Source organism: Myotis lucifugus, unplaced genomic scaffold, assembly GCF_000147115.1.
Source record: "Myotis lucifugus unplaced genomic scaffold, Myoluc2.0 scaffold_151, whole genome shotgun sequence".
Taxonomy (NCBI): domain Eukaryota; kingdom Metazoa; phylum Chordata; class Mammalia; order Chiroptera; family Vespertilionidae; genus Myotis; species Myotis lucifugus.
This window is the reverse complement of record NW_005871199.1, coordinates 2157503-2167007: the sequence shown is the minus strand read 5'-3', so window position 1 is coordinate 2167007 and position 9505 is coordinate 2157503.

Here is a 9505-nt window from a genome sequence, read left to right as displayed (position 1 = left end):
GAAAGAATGATCCACTGAAAAATGGGGATCTCCTCAGACCCTTGAGAGCCAGGAGGTTGTAACTATTTCCAAAATAACACTAAAGTGCTGTTTATCTTCTTCACTGACATTTGCACTCATGATCCAAAAGCAAGGATGGGTAAAACTACTGTTGGTGTTTTAGCCCAAAGCAAAGAAGTTGAGTGAAAGGCTACAATCCTTACTTGAGAATGTCTTTGATGAAGCAATAAAAATGATTAATGTTATTAAATCTCAGACCTTGAGTCCTAGGGAGTATCATGCTAAGTGAAGTAAGTCAGTCAGAGAAACACAAGTACAGTAGGTCCTCGGGAGATCCGTTTTCTATGGCACGACGTATCGCGATTTTCGCCGAAGTCAGAACCCCACCTACATAAGCACCTACGTCACTCACATGGAGCACAGACACAGCAGTAATGAAGTGAAACAGTAAAAAAAATTTAAAAGAAAGATAACAATTACTGACCTTTACTTGTAAATAAATAATGAAAAAACATAAAGCACATATGTACATACGTTGAAATGACGGAACTTTTTTTTTTTTATAAATAAATGGGAGATGGCGACGTAACCAGGAAACAACGTACGTCAGGTCCGACGTAGCCGGAGGACTGCCTGGTACACATGATCTCACTCATGTGGAATCTAATTAACAAAATAAACTGATGAATGGAGTGGATCCAGAGACATGGAAGCATGGAACAGAGTGCGGAATCTCGGAGGGAAGGAGGGGACAGGTGGGTGGGTGGGAGGTAATCAACCAAAGAACTTGTATGCATATATGTATAACCCATGGACACACAGTAGGGTGGTGAAGGCCTGGGGTGGGGGGCGGGGGCAGGCTGGAGAGGACCAATGGGGGGAAAAGGGGGACTTATGTAATACTCTCAACAATAAAGATTTAAAAAAAATCTCAGCCCTAACTGGTTTGGCTCAGTGGATAGAGCGTCGGCCTGCGGACTGAAGGGTCCCAGGTTAAATTCTGGTCAAGGGCATGTACCTCGGTTGCGGTTGCGGGCACATCCCCAGTAGGGGGTGTGCAGGAGGCAGCTGATTGATGTTTCTCTCTCATCGATGTTTCTAACTCTCTATCTCTCTCCCTCTCTGTAAAAAAATCAATAAAATATTAAATAAATAAAAAGTTGGACAATGAATAAATGGTCTATCATCCATTATTAAAAACAAAAACAAAAAACCTCAGCCCTTGAGTTCAAATCTTTTTAATTTTTAAGTATCTGACCAAATGGGAAGTATGCTTAGAGTACTTATGCTGCCTAACAAGGTCTGATCCATGTCATAAGGAAAAGAACTCGTGAGACTGAGTTGTGGAACAGCATTGTTTGTTTCATGGAACAGCAGTTTTACTTGAAAGAATGACTGACAGACTAGTTTTTTACACTTGAGTGTTTGGTGGATGTTTTCTTGAATGAAGTGAGCTTGTCACTTAGAGGAAAACAGTTGACATCATTTGTTACCAATGATAAAAATTTGAGTGAAATTAGAATTCTCAAATGTCGACATCTTGCCCAGCTGGTGTGGCTCAGTGGTTGAGTGTTGACCTATGAACCAGGAAGTCATGATTCAATTTCCTATCAGGACACATATCTGAGTTTCGTGCTTGCGCCCAATTAGGGGGCATATAGGAGGGATATTTACTAACTAACCATGGGCGAGTTACTTAATCTCACTAAACCTCCGTTTTGACCTCATCTGTAAAATGTAGTTACTTAGGACAAAAAATTGTGAGAATTCACAGAGATAATGAATGTAAAGTGCATAATAATAATACCTGGCTATGTCACAGTAAAATAAAATATATTTCCAGATAATATTGAGTCTTTATTCTCCATATATGTTTTTGTTGAAAGTGAAGACCTCTGATTTAAATTACCCTAGAGCTGGTTGGTGCTTTGTATGGTACGACTTTGATAGATTCTTTGGCATTCTGGTTTGTGATATTAAGGCATAGCCACAAAAACATTTTTACATGTAACTGGGGAGTCTAGGGGAATGGAAATAGACTAATGTTTTGCTAGTATTTAGCAGAGTTAAATGCAGTTAGACTAAAAATGGAATTTAGACCACATACAACTGTCTGTGAAGAAGAACTTTTATTGGGAGAGGGACTCCTGAATATTAAACCCTTTGGAAATAAGGAACTTATTGCTTACTTTAGTTGTGTTAGTAAACAGCATATAACTTAATATTTGGGTGCTTATTGATAGGAGATTTGTTGTCACAAAAGTGGAAAACGTTTTGTGTTTGGCAATAGTAGATTATTAACTATTAAGAATCTATTGTGAATACTACACGTAACAACAGATCCTTTGAGAGAGAAAATGGGCTATGCAAAGGATTGGATAAATAAAAGCTTATTACAGGTTTAACAGTAATTCATTTTATAGCCATATTAATGAGTCAGCCCTGTAGGTTTTCTGTAGTGAATCCTTTTTAAAGCTCCAAATTGAGGTAACTTGAAAACAAATGCCAGTTACCTTGGGCATTATTGTTTATTTCTCACCCTACAGAAAGAGAGTGATGTTCTTAAATTTTTTGTTTATTAAAACATTTTTCCTGTTCCAAGTGTTCTTTGTATATTGATTTATGAGCTAGTATGTACTAGCAGTGAATTGAAAATGTTAGATTCAGAATTTTTTATTCCTGGAATTGACTTTACAGCTATGAAAGAAACAGACAAATTAAAGGAATTCAAAGTGTCAGAACCAAATCTGTCTGGGGAGCTTTGGTAGAAAACAGGTGTTTTCCTAATCTTATTTGAGATGAAAACAGGTAAACATTTGCTGCCTGTTAAATACCTCAAAAGTAGACTGACAGATATATCTGCAGGATTCTTTTTGCTGCTTTTTAAATAACATCATTTATAAAGAGGCTCTTTGTACCTTACCTTTTCAATTTTATAGGCTTTTACTGATTAGTTGATTATGTAGGACCTGAATATAAAATAGACTACCATATTTACCAGCATTTTAAGACATAATTCACTCCTCCCTAGAAAGATCTGTACCTGGTAAACCCACATAATGGATGGAAGGAAGAATGCCAAATACTTAAAAGACTGCAGGAATTGCTAATAGTCCTGTGTGAGCTGCAGTGTTGAGTAAAGCTTACCTAGTGAACAAAAATCATGTTGCTAGTACAATCTATACTAATAAAAGGGTAATATACTAATTAGACTGGGAGACTTTCCGGACAAAGCCATGGTGGCGGGGCCAAAGCAGAGGCGGTTAGGGGCGATCAGGCGAGGAGGAGAGGGCAGTTGGGGGTGATCAGGCCGGGGGGCAGTTGGGAGCAAGCAGACCGGCGGGAGGAGAAGTTGGGGGCGATCAGGCTGGCAGGGAGGAGAAATTGGGGGCGATCAGGCTGGCAGGGAGGGCAGTTGGGCTTGAGCAGGCTACCAGGCAGAGTGGTGAGCAGTTAGGAGCCAGTGGGCAGGCAGGTGAGCAGTTAGGGCCAGTGGTCCTGGATTGCGGGAGGGATATCTGACTGGCAGTCGAACATCTCCCAAGGGGTCCCAGATTGGAGAGGGTGCAAGCCGGGCTGAGGGACACCGCCCCCCCCCCCCCCCGCCATGCACGAATTTCATACACCAGGCCACTAGTCTATATATAAGCCTAAGCGACCATTACGATGGAACGACTGGTCCCTATGACGCGCACCTACCACCAGGGGGCAGATGCTCTACACAGGAGCTTCCCCCAGCCTGCAGGCCCCAATTGCTGATGGGGTCTGCCGGCCAACCTCCTGGTTCCTCCCCTGGCCGGCAGGCCCCGATTGCCCAATCGGGGCCAGGCCCCTGGGCTGGGATGGGGAACCTGGGATGGGTGGCAGCAGATGTGGCCCAGGGAGGCCAAGGGCTGGCTCCCTCCTCGGGCTGGCAGCCAACCTCCTGGGTCTCTCCCTCTGGCCAGCAGGCCCTGATCGGCCTACCACCCACCTGCTGCAGTGGTGGTTGGCCCCTTCCCCTGGCCAGCAGGTCCCAATTACCCAATCAGGGCTGGGACGGGGAACAGGGGGTGGGTGGCAGCGGACACGGGCAGGGAGGGAAGGAGGAGGCGGGGAACCTGATTGGCCCTGATCACTGGCCAGGGCTAGGGATCCCACCTGTGCACAAATTTTGTGCACAGGGGCGTCGTGTGTGTGTGTGTGTGTGTGTGTGTGTGTGTGTGCGCGCGCGCCTAATATGCTAATTGTCTGACAGTTCGACCAGTCACTATGATGCACACTGATCCTCAGGGAGCAGACACTCCAACCGGTAGGTTAGCTTGCTGCTGGTGTCTGGCCAGGTGAGACGGGCCAGACATGCCCTGGAGCCAACCTCCCACGGTCCCTCCCTGGCCTCTATAATATTCTTCTAATTAATTTCCTCTCAATGTGCTTGAATCTGTGCACTGGGCCTCTAGTTTGTTACTATAAAATACAGAAACCATATATGTTACCAAGATGTCGGATAATGAATAGCCCTAGCCAGTTTGGCTCAGTGGATAGAGTGTCAGGCTAAAGGGTTGTGGGTATAATTCCAGTCAAGGGCATGTACCTCAGTTGCAGGCTCGATCCCCAGCCCTGGTCAGGGCACGTGCTGGAGGCAACCAATCGATGTGTCTTTCTCACATCGATGTTTCTCTCCCTCTGTCTCTCCCTCTCCTTTCCACTCTAAGAATCAGTGGGAAAATATCCTCAGGTGATGATTAACAACAATAAAAAAGATGGGGAATAATGGATTGGGTTAATGGAACATGGCAATGTTCATCTTATTTTACACTACCTCTGACCCACCTTAGATTAATTTCTTTTTTCTAATGTTACTTAATTATTGTGCTATATCTTAAGAAATGTGCATACAATCTGTATGAAAATTGCTCCCAGAAATAAGAAGAGGTTAGCAGAAAGTTCAACCAACAAAGCTACCAGTTTGACTTAGTAAATGGCAAAAAGATGACAGAATATTATAGTATAAAATATCACAACCAAAATATGAGTTAGGTAGTTTTTCTCCCCAGCTTTTTTTTTTTTTTCCATTTCATAGGTACAGTTGACCAAAAACTTTAAGATATTTGAAGTATACATCATGGTGATTTTATAAACGTATATATTGTGAAAGGATTCCCCCTATCTAGTCAACATGTCCATCAATCACCTCACATTTATTTATTTATTTATTTATTTAGAACATTTTAAGTTCTACTCACTTAGCAAATTTCAGATATACGATACAGTGTTATCAACTATAGTCACCGTATTATACATTAGATTCACAGACCTTTTCATTTGATCCCTCAGCTTTTTACTAATAAAATTTCATGAATGTACAAAAGGTAAAAATACTATAAGGAGTACCTATACCACCTAACATTAAAAAAACATTTTTTATTTATTGATGTGTGGGGGTTTTTTGAGAGAGAAACGCATCGATTTGTTGTTTCACTTAAACATTATGTGTTCTGCTGGGGATTGATCAAACCCACATTTTTTTTTTAAGAGAGAGGGGAAGGGAAGGGAATGCGGGGGGTGGGGGGGGGCGGGGGGGTGTGGAGAGAAACATCGATTGGCTACCTCCCATACATGCCCCTATGGGGCAGGGATTGAGCCTGCAATCGAGATACTTGCCCTTGACTGGGAACTGAACCTAAGATCCTTCAGTCCATAGGCTGGTCCACAAGCTAAGGCTCTACCACAGCCAAACTGGCTGGGACCAAATCCACAATTTTGCCGTATCAGACGATGTTCTGACCAACTGAGCTACCCGGCCAGGGCCTAGATCAGTGATGGCGAACCTTTTGAGCTCGGCGTGTCAGCATTTTGAAAAACCCTAACTTAACTCTGGTGCTGTGTCACATATAGAAATTTTTTGATATTTGCAACCATAGTAAAACAAAGACTTATATTTTTGATATTTATTTTATATGTTTAAATGCCATTTAACAAAGAAAAATCAACCAAAAAAATGAGTTCGCGTGTCACCTCTGACCCGCGTGTCATAGGTTTGCCATCACTGGCTTAGATGCAACAATTTTTAATATATTGGCATATTTGATGTCTCTTTAAAAAATGCCAAAATATCTGTATATTTGCTGAACCAGTTGAAAGTCATAGTCATAACATTTCCATTAAATATTTCATGTATCCGCTACATAACACTAATACCATTATCCTTTCTAAAAAATTCCCAAATGGCATCCAGTAACTTCAGGCATACCTTGGAGATAATGTGGGTTTGGTTCCAGACTGTCGCAATAAAGCAAGTCACACAATTTTTTTGGTTTCCCAGTGCATATAAAAGTTATGTTTACAATATGCTGTAATCTATTATAAACAGTACAATAACATTATGTCTAAAAACACAATGTGCAGACCTTAATTAAAATACTTTATTGCTGAAAAATGCTAACCATCATCTGAGACTGTTAGAAAAATGGTGCCAATAGACTTGCTCAACACAGCGTTGCCATATAGCTTCTACTTGTAGAAAATGCAGTTATCTGTGAAGCACCATAAAACAAGGTATGCCTGTAGTCTATATTCAAATGCTCCAGTTGTCTCATAATGTTATTTATAGTATTTTTATGAACCAGAATCCAATAAAGGTTCACGTGTTGCATTTTGTTATGTCTAGTTTCTTTTCACCAAGTTTGGTCTTCTCACTGTGTGTGTGTGTGTCTGTGGCATTGACATTTTAAAGGAGACCATGTCATATATAATATTTCATATTCTGCATTTGTCTGATTATTTCCAAATAGAAGGTCTCACTTTCCGGATTTATCTCATTATTTTTTTGTGGTGCTACTTATTCCTCTATTGCTGTATTTCCTATAAATCGGAAGTTACATTTAAATGCTTGCTTTTGACATATGTAATACTTTCTACAATAAATATTTTAAAACATGCTTTGCTTTTGACGGCCAGCCTTGGCTCAGTGGTTGAATGTCGACCTATGAACCAGGAGGTCATGGTTCAATTCCAGGGCACATAGCTGGGTTGCAGGCTCAATCCCCAGTGGGAGGGGCATGCAGGAGGCAGCTAATCAGTGATTCTCTCTCATCATTGATGTTTCTATCTCTCTTCCTCTCCCTTCCTCTTTTAAGAAAAAATTTCCAGGAGTGGTGTGTGTGTGTGTGTGTGTGTGTGTAAAATTAAGTTAAAGGTTTGGTGTGGAAAGAGGTTAAACATGAGTAGAATGATAGTTCGGGAAGATTCTGACATTTTAGTACCACATATATAATAATTCCTGTCTTTGGTCAAAAATAGTCGAAAGGTGACTGTATGCCATGGATCGATCACTTGAAAGACCAAAGAGAATAATGATGTTTCTTTCTTCAGCATCTTGGTGGAGGTATTAAATACAGTATTTCATCATATTAATGAAGATTTCTTTTTGATAATGAAAACTACAAGAAAGATGCTAAGTTTGCATTTTTCACTTTTAAAGTTTGACTGAAGTATTTAGGTTGATATCTATTGTAACATGGCCTGTCTTTCCAACAGAGTTAAATTTTTGTACTCTGAGCTAGAGATGGTGAAATGAAAGTAATGATCATGTTCTGAGATAAGAGTCTAGGTCAGATAGCTCTATTTATTTATTTTTTTTTATATATATTTTATTGATTTTTTACAGAGAGGAAGGGAGAGAGATAGAGAGTTAGAAACATCAATGAGAGAGAAACATCGATCAGCTGCCTCCTGCACACCCCCAACTGGGGATGTGCCCACAACCAAGGTACATGCCCTTGACCGGAATCGAACCTGGGACCCTTCAGTCCGCAGGCTGACGCTCTATCCATTGAGCCAAACCGGTCAGGGCAGCTCTATTTATTTTGAAGGAAAATTTTCTATAGATTGCTCAACATGTGTATGGAGAATTTGCTTGCAGCTGGTCAGAGCTGAAAGAAGATTTTTAAAAACCATCTATAGAGGTTATCCACAGATGTATTTATTCTTTTGGGTTTGATATTTATACATTAATCATCTGTTGCCTTTGACTCTCAGAAAGTCATACGGCAAGGAACAATGTATAAAATTAAGTAATTAGGGCCATAGCTAGTGTGCTCAGTGGTTAGAAGGGTGCTAGGTTTAATTCCTGGTCAAGGGCACAAACCTGGGTTGCAGGGGATGCATTCGGATGCTATCCTCTCTGTGTCTTTCTCTTTCTCTCTCTCTCCTCCCACCTCTCTACACTCTCTAAAAATCAATGGGAAAAATATCCTGAGGTGAGGATTAACAAAACAAACAAAAGTAGTTAGGAGGGGAAAGTTCAGAGTGTTACCTTTTTCAGTGGAATTAGACTGGAAAATACAGTTGTGTGTAGTCTTGGCTCAAAGAATGACTGTGATATGGACTTGGTTTCTTTTAAATTCAATTTATGGCTAGCATTGTCTTTAATATATGTAAATTAAATATGAAACTAAGAAAATTTACATTGGTATCTTAGATCTTTTTCTTTTTTTGCTCATTCTCCCCTTTGTGGTTTTGGGAAAACAAATAATTAAGAAGAATATTAGAGACTACTTAGAAGCAAGCTAATAAGCACTTTACCCATTAAAACTGGGCACTTGACTGTAGCTAGTTAACTCACTGGGGCATTGTCTGGATTTTTTAAAATTTCAAGAGAACAATGCCATCTAGTTGGGTATCTCGCAAACTAATGCTATCATATTGTATGGCCCTAACTACTTAACTCAGGTTGGTTGTTTTGCTTTGTTTTATTTTTGGCTTGGTGGTGTGGTGAAAATTTTACTGAGATACTAAGGGCTTGAGAACCTTTGCATTAAAGGCTTTGTTTGAACATGGAGTAGTAATGCTACTCCCATTCCAAGTCAAAGAAATTGACCTTTAGTCAACTAATATTGGAGGGCAGAATAGCAATAGCTTTGTTTACATTGCAAAGATGTAGACTTTGTTTTTAAAAGAAACACATAGCTGATGCCTGGCCCGAGTGGCTCAGTGGTTGAGTGTCGACCTATGAACCGGGAGGTCACGGTTCGAATCCTAGTCAGGGCACATGCCCGGGTTGTGGGCTCAATCCCAAATAGGGGATGTACAGGAGGCAGCCGATGAATGATTCTCTCTCATCATTGATGTTTCTCTCTCTCTCTCTCTCTCTCTCTCTCTCTCTCTCTCTCTCTCTCTCCCCCCTCCCTCCGTGAAATCAATAAAAATATATTTACAAAAATTTAAAATAAAAGAAGCACATAGCTGACTTCAAAACTATGGGGGAGTACTAGACAGTAGTAGGGCTGGGACTAGTGTGAGAGAAATGAGATTCTCATCTTGGGTGCAAAATTTAAGAGGTTGCAAAAAGACTCAGTAATAAAGAAAATAGTATTTATAATAATTTTGGACCCTTGGAAATAGGGTAGGTTAGAGGACATGGTAGAGGGTAGTACAAGGGGATAGGTTACCAATGGATTCAACAGTCAGATTCAGTGTTTGGTATAAAACACTTTTTTTCCATTCTGAGGTCAATATCTTATTT